The sequence below is a fragment of the Syngnathus floridae genome, chromosome 20, assembly GCF_059516105.1.
Source record: "Syngnathus floridae isolate MCC-2025c chromosome 20, RoL_Sflo_1.0, whole genome shotgun sequence".
NCBI classification, from domain to species: Eukaryota; Metazoa; Chordata; class Actinopteri; order Syngnathiformes; family Syngnathidae; genus Syngnathus; species Syngnathus floridae.
The window spans coordinates 5794733-5805692 of NC_142432.1; the positions used below are offsets into that span (position 1 = coordinate 5794733).

At 44.6% G+C, this 10960-nt stretch overlaps 1 protein-coding gene across 2 annotated transcripts in view; it reads right to left on the reverse strand.

Annotated features, from left to right (window-relative positions):
* drosha (drosha ribonuclease III) overlaps positions 1–10960 on the reverse strand; it is a 98009-nt gene that overhangs the window by 57099 nt on the left and 29950 nt on the right. The gene's annotated exons all lie outside the window — the stretch shown is intronic.

Here is a 10960-nt window from a genome sequence, read left to right on the forward strand (position 1 = left end):
CCATAGCTGTACGGTAATCTTTTTTTTTTTTTGTCATTTTATGGTATCCAGTACATACTCAACAAGCTTCTTGTACTTAATGTCCTGTCACAGCCGTGTTAAAATATGCACGACGCCGCTGTGCTTTTTCTTCACTTGAATGTGACAGGAAGACGAAGACGGAGAATATGTGCTGCGTATTTGCTTTTAGGAGTCGTCTGCACTCGAGCTCTATTTTTTCTTGCATTCCACGCAATTCCTCCTCTTCATCTTGCTATTTATTAGCCACATTCTTCAAGTCTGGTGAGGAGCAGGCGTGGTTTGTTTACAATAAACAATTTAGCAGAGATTTGCGCGTCAACGGAATATTGAAAACGCTTCTTCCCGGATCAGGTGGAGATTATGCATGAAGGCGAGATTGCCGCTGCGATGGCTCGGATGGTTTCTCCTCCGGCCCGATAATGCCAGCAATAATTCACAGGGTAAACATTGGGCCCGACAGCCATTTCTGGAGCGTTTCATCCTGGCTCATCCTGACCGCGGAGGGGGCGGAATATGTTTGTGTCTTTTTTTTTTTTTTTAGTGGAGCGAGCGCCTCTGCTTCCATTATCGCCGCTGAATGCACCGTCTACCCCGTGAGCTGACTTGGCGCCGCCCCTGTCAAAAACGGCGGCGGCGCCAACACAAAGGTGCTGATCCCACCTCTTTGTTGAGCTGCTGGGAGTTTCATTTGCTTGGGTGGCGGTGGAAGAATGAGGACCCAGATCTGAAAAATGTCTAAGCTGAACTCGACGGGTTTCGCTGACGATGTCATCGCTGAACATTCAATGAGACCAGTTGTAAGGAGCTTGGCTTATTAGCGAAAACTTAAATTAGCTGCAAGCATATTAAAGACAAATTTGAATTCATAGGTAGGTCGCACTCCTTGTACAATTTGATGAGGAGCTTGGCCTATGAATGCAAATAAATTAACGGGAGGGTGGAACGTAAATTAATGAAAATGAATGGAAGCGTTTGGAATCAATTGAGTAGTCACACACTTCGTTACGTGGGCAAACTGATAAAGGGGTCCGGCCGACTAATGAAAGCGTTTCAAGTCATTAACAGGCCACGCTGCTCATCAAGTGTACTATCTGATGTCCAATCAATACACAAGGGTGTCTGCAAGTCAGGCAGGTGTCTCCTGTCCTAATGAATCTCCAGTCAAGATCCCGCCAGACGCTCCATCTCCATCTCGAGGTTAGCAAACAATCAAGCGCTGGGTTTAAAAATAAAACCCTGCGGCTCTTGAGAGGCTCCCCGCTGCTTGCTCTTCCTCCTCCCCCTCCTCCTCCTCCCACCGTTGTTGTGCTCTTCATCTTCATTGTTTTCTCCGAAAGGCGCTGAAGGCTTTATAACCTCAGCAATGCCGCGACTGGCCTCCGTGCAAACAAAGAAACGCAAACGTCCTCATTAGCGTAGCGTGCCGATGCCGCCGTTTACCCGCTGTGTCGACATGACAGCGATTAAAACTACAAATTGACTCGATATATTTTCACAGTGACAAGCTAGCTAGCTAATGGTACTTTTCGTCATATGACAGTCGATAATAGTATGTCCATATTTTCACAAATTCCATTTTGGGTACTTTGCAAGGGAAATGAAGCAGATTAGCTGTCATTTGGAAGTTTACTGGCCAAGTTTTAGCGAGTAAAAGTCGAGCCAAAGTTGACTTGAAAGCGCAATCGCACCTCAATGTGTCACTTTACGTTTTGGCGTAGACACATTTTTGATTTCATCTTTCCAGGTGAGAGATTTTGTCAGCAGGGGGTGGTCTGAAGGAATCCGCTTAGCTCAATCCACCGCTGCTAATCTTCCCCGCGTTCATTAGTGCAACGCGCCAAATTAGCATTAGCGCTTCAAATACGAACACGCCGGCATCAAAGTTCGGCTGCTGACTTTTGCACGGCTAACGCAGGGAGCAATTAGGCTGAAATATGGAGAAAGATGTCAGAGGTGATGAAAGTCGGTAGGGATCCCGCAAAGCTAATGACATCTGACGAGGGGGGCAAAAAAATTGATTTCACGATTGAATTTGGTCCTCGGGTCTCATGGGGATTCACATGGTATGAGGTGATTGACAGCTGGTGTAGACTGAAGAACAAGATGAGCAGATTCTGAACAGGATGGGTCATGATTCTGTTCTAGCTGTTTGAGGGCTGACGAGAACTGTTTGGCAGCTTAGCTACAAAACGGACAACTCAAACCTTGAATAATATTAAATAAGTGCAATAAATATTCTTGTTTGATCCCTGAGAGTTTGACCTTTATTTGATAGTTTGGCTGCTCAAGTGCTAACAAGAACTGTTGGTCAGGTCCCTTGGACCCTAAGCTTGATCAATATTTTGCCTCGGACAACTTTGACAGTTATGTTCTTGCTTGATCCCTGACAAGTTGTTGAACAATTTAGGACCGCTCATTTAAGGATTTTGGCTGCTCGAGAACTAGGTCTCATATTGAGTTCTATTTCTTCCCACTGTCAGTTTTGAAGCTTTTGTTGTTGAAGATCTTTTTTTTTCCTTTTTTTCCCCCTTTGTCGTCATGCAATCTTCTTCTTTGTGGCGGCAAGAAAGCAGTGCTGTGGGCCGCCACGTTAATGGAACGGATGGCCAATAAGTGCGCTCATTATCTTCTCCTGCGCCTTCAAGTCACACATGAAAGCCGAGGCAGCGATGCCACGTAATAGCGTCCTCACGCCCGTCCAGCCTGCTGACTTTTCAGCATTATTTGCCTCGCTCGCCCATTTTGTACTTAAGTCCACTTTTGTCTCATTGCCACGGGGCTTTTTTGTGCTTCCCCGCCACGGTGATAATGGCCGACGCTGATGCTTTTCAGATGCCTCTCGGCGAAATCCCGCAATCAGAAGTCATTTAAGATATGACACGTGTGGCGGCTAAAGAGGCGCTTGGCCACGTGGGGATAAGATCGTTATCCGCCACCTCACGTCGCTAATGAGGTGACGAGACGATACAATGCGGTATCGCCGCCGTGAAAATGTGTTCCAAACCAACTTGCTAACAAACACATGCTAATGCGCGACACGCTTGATTTCTAACATCTCACAAATATTTTTTTATTCGGGCATACAATAATCTACATGTAGATTGTATGAGTTAAGAAGCAAAGCTTGCTTTAAGCTTTTGATTTTTCTAATTCTAGTCATTTTAAAACTGACAAATAAAAGAGAATGAAAGCCGTCTGCTAGCTTAGTGCTAATAATCCAAAACGTTTTTCTTCATGAGAGTTTGGAGATCAAAACTAAAACATCAGCTGCCTTTTTGTAAAATACATAAACATGATTGCAGTGTATTATTTTTCTCGCTTGGAGCATTACAAGTTCTCATTTGCCTCCAAATCAAGGCACAAGCACTCAACCTTTCAATAAAACACGACAAGAGCGACAAAATGACTCGTTTCTTGGCTTGGTGAGTCAGAGGATATTGCTCTGACTTAGTGGAATGACTTTGTCACCCAATTTGGTCCCGCTGGAGCGGCGCCAGGGAACGTCGCGTCCTTTTTGGACTCGACTTCCTTCAGCGGGGAGACAAAAAGTGCTCCGTCAGTGGATGCATGCACGACGGGCACATGATGTCACTCGTCAAGAGACGAGCGATTGTCGGGGTCCTGCTGATAAAACTACCGGCACACATGGGAATTTTTTTTTGGCAGGCCCGCTGACGCCAAAGCACAGCGTTTGTTCTTTTTCTTGGTGGCCTGCAGACCTGAATGTGAAATAACATCTTTTTTCCATCTTGACAAACACTCTGCTGACGCTCTCCACGCTAATGAGTTCCTCTCCAGCACAGGCGTGACCTCTCCTGGTTACAACCTCGTCTCATTAGCCGTCGCCCACCTTTCTTGGAGGCCCTCCATTTTCTCAAAAGAGCCACTCCGGCTGAAATGAGCTCTCTTGAGATGAGTTTCAAACTTTAAGCACTCAGAAAGCGTGTTTGAAGAAACCCGGGTGCCCGTTTACCCAAAGTTGGTGGAACTTTGTAAGTCACATGATTTGTTCAAGACAATATGAATGTTATTGTTCAAATTTTTTCTCAAAGCTAGCAACCCCGTGCAGGCTTGACTCGGACCGAAGCGGCTTGAAATACCGTCCATGTCGCTGCCCCCTTGGGAACCTCTTTTAAGTCCAGTAAAAAAAATCTTGAGCGATATCGAGAGCGGCGCGGCGGCGAGTGCTTTTGCGAGGCTAATAAATTGCGCGTGAGTGCAAGGTGACGGCTAGCTGTATTTACTCTGCACTTGTCTCGACAGCACCATGAATGTGCTCTTTTCTTGCATGGGGACAATTAAAGAAGGTTCCAGAGAGAGAATTTCACCACGTTATTGATTTGATCCTTTTGACCGCACGGAGAGAAGAAAGCCAAGTTAAATTTAAAAAAGTGTGACAAGACGCGGGTGTTAACTTGCTGTATATAATATGAGGTGCTCATACATTTATTTGGATCATCATGGCCGTCCGAAAGAAGCTATGACGACAATGCGGCCCGCCAAAAAAATGAGTTTGACACCCCTGCCTCAGTCAATGCTGAGCTGATTATTCTCCAACCTGAAAGTCAGTGGCCACCAAAGAATGAATCCCGTGTTGTCAGCTTAAGAGGCCAAACAAACGCACGCGAGCGACAACGACGTTGTCATCGAGCGGACTTGACAGCTAGTCGGCATTTCTGAGGGACACGAAGCAGCTCAAAGGAACACGGACAATTATTTCAGTTGCTTCAAAGAGGTCTCCGCGTGTGTGTTGGGTCGTTGAACGTGAGCGAGTTGCAAAGATGATGAATCGAGTTGAACACTTTCGATCCCCTCTGACCGGAGTCTTGATTGTGCGGCTCTCAACGCTAGACAATGATTACGACAATTGTTACCGCCACCAAGCAAACATTGTGGCAGTTCTGGGAATTTGTTTTTACTGTTGTTGGTTGGATATGTGTTTGTTTGATGGTTGATTGGTAGCTCCACTGGTTTGGTTTGGTTTGGTTTGGTTGGTTGGTTGATGTTTGTTAGATGTTTAAGCTTCCACAACCCTAACCCTAACCCTCATCCTAACCCTAACCCTAACTTCATCAAGCAGCCAGAAATTAGTCCACACTGATGACTGACCAGATCCACACGAGTGTCTCTTTGGATGCACATTTTAAGACTTCAAACTTCCATGCCACACGTTTTGGGGCGGGACGAAAGCAACTCCCTGGGCAAAAGGGTAAAAGAAAACCAGAAGAAAACAAGAAGGAGGACACGAATGATGCCAAGTAGAGCTTTCATGTCCTTCCAGTGGCAGGCAAGGCGAAGAAAAGCTTTAGCGGGAGAAATGTGCCGCCTGTGCCGCTCCTTCCCTCCATGCCGGGTTTTGTTTACACAAAAGGGAGACATTTGGACTGGGATAATCTCGGACGCAGACCTCCAAGCCTCAGCTGTCATGCCAGAGAGCCTGGCCGTTCTCCCTGCCAAGCTCCAAGTCAGCAAAGTCCACTCTGATGCGCTCCAACTGCCAAGAACACTGAGCTTCGAGTGTAAGACCAGGATGCAAGTTGACTGTGGAGCTCCACGCAAACAGCAGTGACACTCAAAAGCGTACAGAACATTCCGTGGACTTCCAGGAGGAAAGAATATGAGCTGAGTGCAGTCTAAGTTTGAATTTCCATCACAAAGAGCAAAGTTTTTCCTCTGATGAGCTTCTCAGCGTGACAGGTGACAGCAGGAATTCTTCTGATTGGCTGATTGCCCTTTTTTTTTTTTTGCTAGCTCATTTGCTTAGCATTTTAAATCCATCGTGAAGTTTCACATCGAAGCCGAATATCCCGACGTCCCTTTTAGGACTCGTTAAACTAGATGGGAACATTTATAGTATAATGGGAGGTGTGTGTTCTTCATTTGAGTGTGAACGAGAGTGTTCGGGCTCGTTATCGCCGGTGTTGCCGTCGTCACTCGTGCCAAGGTGAGATGTCAAACGCTAAGCGGCTCATTGGAGGAAATGTCAGTACAAAAAAAATTATTGCAATTATTCCCGCCCGGGAAAGGTCAACTACAAATGCGGTGCCGTTATAACTGAAGATTCACACGGAGAATGAATCTTTGGACACGCTCAAATAAAGCCGGCGTTCATCATTTGCTTTTTTTCTGGTGAGGTGAACACGAGTCCACAGACGAGCAAACGCGTGATGGGAGTCACGTGACGCCAACGTCTGCTCTTTTGTTTCCTTCCACAGGTGAGCAACTTCCTGTTTCTTGGAAGACGGACGAAAATTGCTTTTCCCGGCTTGTGTTCTTGACAAGGTCTCGCCTGATAAGTCAGGAGAAGTTTCTCCTCCGATGGCCACGGCAATTTAAAGGGGACATTTTACGAAAATGCAACTCTTTAATGGCGGGAGACAAATTGCTGTTGTTTCTTGAAAGTAGTTATTTTCTCAGCCTTGTGTAGATTTTTTTATTTTTTTTAGTTGACTGTTTTATTACTTCTGGTGTCCTCCTTCCATGGCTCCCCATCCATCTTCTTTTATTTAGAGAGTTCAATTTCAGGACCAACAATCAGAAAAAAGAATCGGTGAAAAACTATTTTAATCCAGTGTCTCCACAACTCAGTTCTCGAGCTTTCTCAGTCTGCACATTTTCAGTAATTATCTCCAAACATGTATCTTTAAACATTTAACTGCTTTTGGTATATTTTAGTGGCTCATTGATGCAATTCCATTTTAGTGATGTAACAAGGTTATAGTCAAAACAAACAAAATGAAGTAAAATAAAAAATATATTTTCATTGATGAAATAAAACTAAATTATTAAACAAAAAGTAAATGAGATTACAGAAAAAGACAGGCTGGCTCACTGAATGAGATCAATCCTCGACAACAAGGGTGTCAAACTAATTTGATTATGATTTCCCTCGAGGGGCCATTAATGACTTAAATAGAAATGAATGGGTGGATATTGTCAATTTCAATATATTAATTTATTTTGAAATTAGGATTATAACAAAACATTTTGCAATATCTCACAGTTGGTATTTTAAGAAACATTGAATTGACACACATGATTTTGCGGGCCATATAAAATGATGTGGCGGGCCGGATTTGGCCCCCGGGCCTTGAGTTTGACACCAGTGCCCTACAATGAGCTAATTTGTCCCTGGTGAAAAAAAAATCTCAAATTGTTGATCGTTGGCTATTTTTGAAGAAAGCATGGAAGAGACGCCTTATTAGGATTGCTAGGAACTGTTGGAAGAAAAATGCTCACGTCTCCTTCAAAGCGTCAGCTTTGGGTGAATTAGCGCCTATTGATGGCGGGCGGTGCTATCTGCTTTTCTGCTTTTGAAGTCGGGTGCAACTCCCCGCGAGGTTTTTCTGCTCGGCTTACGGCACATTCCGCCATTTGCCCGCCGCCTAACAATGCAAATAATTCGCCTCCGCGCGCTCGCTAGCTCGCCTCCGCAGTTAATTGAGGAATCTTTTTATGTTTTCAATTAGCGCCTCCTTTTTCTTCTTCTTACACGTCTGACATTTGTTCTAATTGCACAAGAAGCACGCCGGCAACACAACAACAACCTTTATTTTCCCGTCAATCTCTTGCCACGGGGGAGGGGGGGTGCGAGAAAGAGTTTACGAATAATTACAACTGCGGATGGAAAGAAAGAAAAACATTTCTCGTCTTTCTGGCCGGGAAGAACGCCGCACATACTTCTCAGGATGTAATTACACCAAATATCGACGGCATCGTCGGCTTCTCTTATTCGGCCTCGTTAGAGCGCTACTTCCTTAACTATGCGCTAACTTCAAATCAAAGCCCGACGCCAAGCGTGACTTTGCTTTGCAACACTCAAATCTCCTCACATTTGATGACTTCCAATCAATCGTAAGCCGATCTCCTGATAAGAATCCATCATTATAACCAGCCATCCCGGCGGCTTCAGTAAAAAATAAAAAATATCTTCACCCATCTGGCTTGTTTTTGCCTTGTAAACTGGGTAGACACATCTAATAATCCAAGATTGATAGATATTAGTTCCCTCAAATCTGATCAAACTCAGCAAAGGCCCGATATCGGATGACGACTCCTTTTCAGCTGTCGGAATCTCGAAAATAACGCCATTTGTCACAATGTAACAATCGACGTTAAGGTGCCAAAAATCATTCTGTGCGAACAAATTGTCCCTGGTGGCTTTCGTTTGGCACTGCAAAGAGGCTAAAGCCTGTGTGCTACGCTTCCCCCAGGGAGGAAGTGGCAGATGTGTGTACACACAGTGGCAGAGTAAAAGCCAGAAGCTCTCCAGAGTGGCGTCAGAAAGCCAAGATGGGTAATCCCAGGAGGAGCTCAACACAACCACGAACTCGCCCTCAAATCCTGTTGGCTTCTAATATCCACACGACAACTGGAGGGGGAGGAGAAGGAGGGGGCCGGTCGGCTGCGGGGAGGTCAAATAGGGTGTTGATACCGTTGTATTCATTCGGTTGATACTTTTTGAGGTTGAGAATTTAATTACAGTCAAACCTCGGTTTTCGAAATTTTGGAAAGTACATCAGGACTTTAAAAATATTTCCTAAATTCCAGTAATTCACAGTAATGCGACCAGCGCGGTGCAGTTGCGCAATCGGACGAAAATGCGCAAATGAAAAAAATGCTTAAAAAATTTGTTTTTTTTAGTCTTGGAACGGATTAAATTTTTTCCCATTATTTGTAATGGGAAAAATAGATTCGGAATTCGAACCGCCTTCTGGAACGGATTGTGGTCGAAAACCGAGGTTTGACTGTACATCCGGAAACAGTTAATGAGGTCATCCGCATGACTTGTCACTTTCATGATGGCGGACAAATAAAACGTGCTTCTTTGTGATCCGGTTTGACAATCGGAGGAACTTGGAGATCTGTACTTTCAATCCAGCTTTAAATTGCATTCTTTCATTGGTCGGCGTGGGATTTGTTGTGCATCCACTCGCAAAAAGCCCACCTGGGAAGCACTCACGCGTCTTTTACAGAGCAACTACGAGACAATCCACTCCACCAACCCGTTGACTGACATGCAATTGCGCGTTCGCGTTGGAGATAGATTAGCTGTAAAAGCCAGTCAAGATCAAACCGCTCGCTTCTCTTCGGAGGCTCCGCCGCCCCGCGGTCAAGTTCTCAATGTTTCGCTTCACCAGCAACTCAAATTATTCATCAAGAGTGTGCAGGACAAGAGCAACATACAGAATACTTAGTGATTGTTAAAAATAAATGCCACGCTGGTCGAGAAGACGGCCAAAACACATCAATCATACATTCGGTGTTCACACCTTTGACAAACTCTTGACAACAATTCCAAAAACTTGAACAAACTCAGTGCGACATGCAAATCGATTTAGTCTCGGACGATTGTATGCTTCCAATTTAGAGATTTTTGCCGAGCTCCTTTTCTATTGCAAAGGATGAGTTTGGTGGCCAGTGACATTAAAGATTTTCCAAAAATAGAAAACGCTGTCACATATTCTTATTTTAGTCTTCATGGAGATGTCCCAATACTTTACCTATGGATTAATAGAGTAATACTAATGAATGTATTGGCTTAAATCACACTCCTAAAAGCCTTTTGACCTCCTTGATTCTTCTTCTTCTTTGCCTCTAATTGTTTTCTAAAGCCTCTGTTGGGGTTGTGTTGGCATGGCCTTAATATGGCAGCTGATCAATGTGATTTATGGGTCCTGGAGGCCAAACATGCAAACTGTCTCATCTCCTGAGGCTAAAACCCAGAAATCAATGGCTCACCGGGCTGACTGCATGAAAGGGAGTCTAGTCACAAAGCATCACGGGAATCAAGTCCAATCCCGAGACCTTTTTTCGGTTCTTCGTCTGTTTTTTTTTTCTTTTAGCACATCAGGCTTAAAAATAAAATCCATAGCCTTGTGATCTATTTGAATTGCTTCCATTGAGAAAGGGTTGCCAGCATGCAGATGGCCGCCTTGTTAACATAATCCCATCGATGTCCTCTAGCTGTGTAGCTCATACTCGCCAACATTTCACACTTGTTATTTTTTTTTTGTGAAACAACATTCAAGGAAGAAAAAAAAAAAATCACCACCACCGGGCTAGATCGCCCGTGGTTGTGTTTTGTCTCTATCGATTGCTGTGGTGCTTCAAGCTGATTGCCGACAGTACAAGTCCGCTTAAGGAGCACATTGTATTTTTTTTTTTTTTTTTTGCTCTTAATTCCTTCTCGTTCCTGACGTGCCGTTTCCACCAGTTGCCAGGCAGGCGATTAAAATCAACATGAGAGCATGGCCGATCGATATCCAACATGTTAGTATTGTGTCTTCGGACTTGAGGGAAGAAGGTTAGCGTCACGGAAAACTAGCCATGGATGCCCAAACTGTTGCGCATCCTCCAGGGCCCGTCTGTAATGCCCAACTTGTGTTCCGTAAAAGTTTCTTGGCGAAAATCCATCTGTTCACTTCCTGTTGTACTGTTTAGGGTCACCGTTGAGATGGAATATATAGCAATCGAATTTTTCCGTGATACTGATATAGCGCAGCACTGTGGCTATTTTCAGCCGCCCTGCTGGCGGGAGTTTTACTCCAGCTTCCTCCCACGATCCAAAAATCACCAATTTAGACATTGTGCCGTTTATTCCGAGCATTTCTTTTCTATTTTGTTTCCGTTGTCAAAACATTCTTTGTACATGTTGGCAAAAGTAAGACCTTCATCCATTTTTACCTGAGTGGTGTCGTTAAGTGGACTTGGCGCAGAGCCCGGAAGCTAACGGTGCGTTGCTAGCACATCCCGAGTACGACTCCAGGGAGCTTCCTTGAGAACAATGGAGACAATGCGGCAGAACGTAAGACGTTGGATACGGGCCACTAAGAAGCTGGTCCCTACTTAGCAGAAACAGGAGCTTTATTTGTAGACCCCAACATCACTTGGAAGAAATTGTTATTCTGAGGATCTCCATGTCAGCCATTTTGCTTTA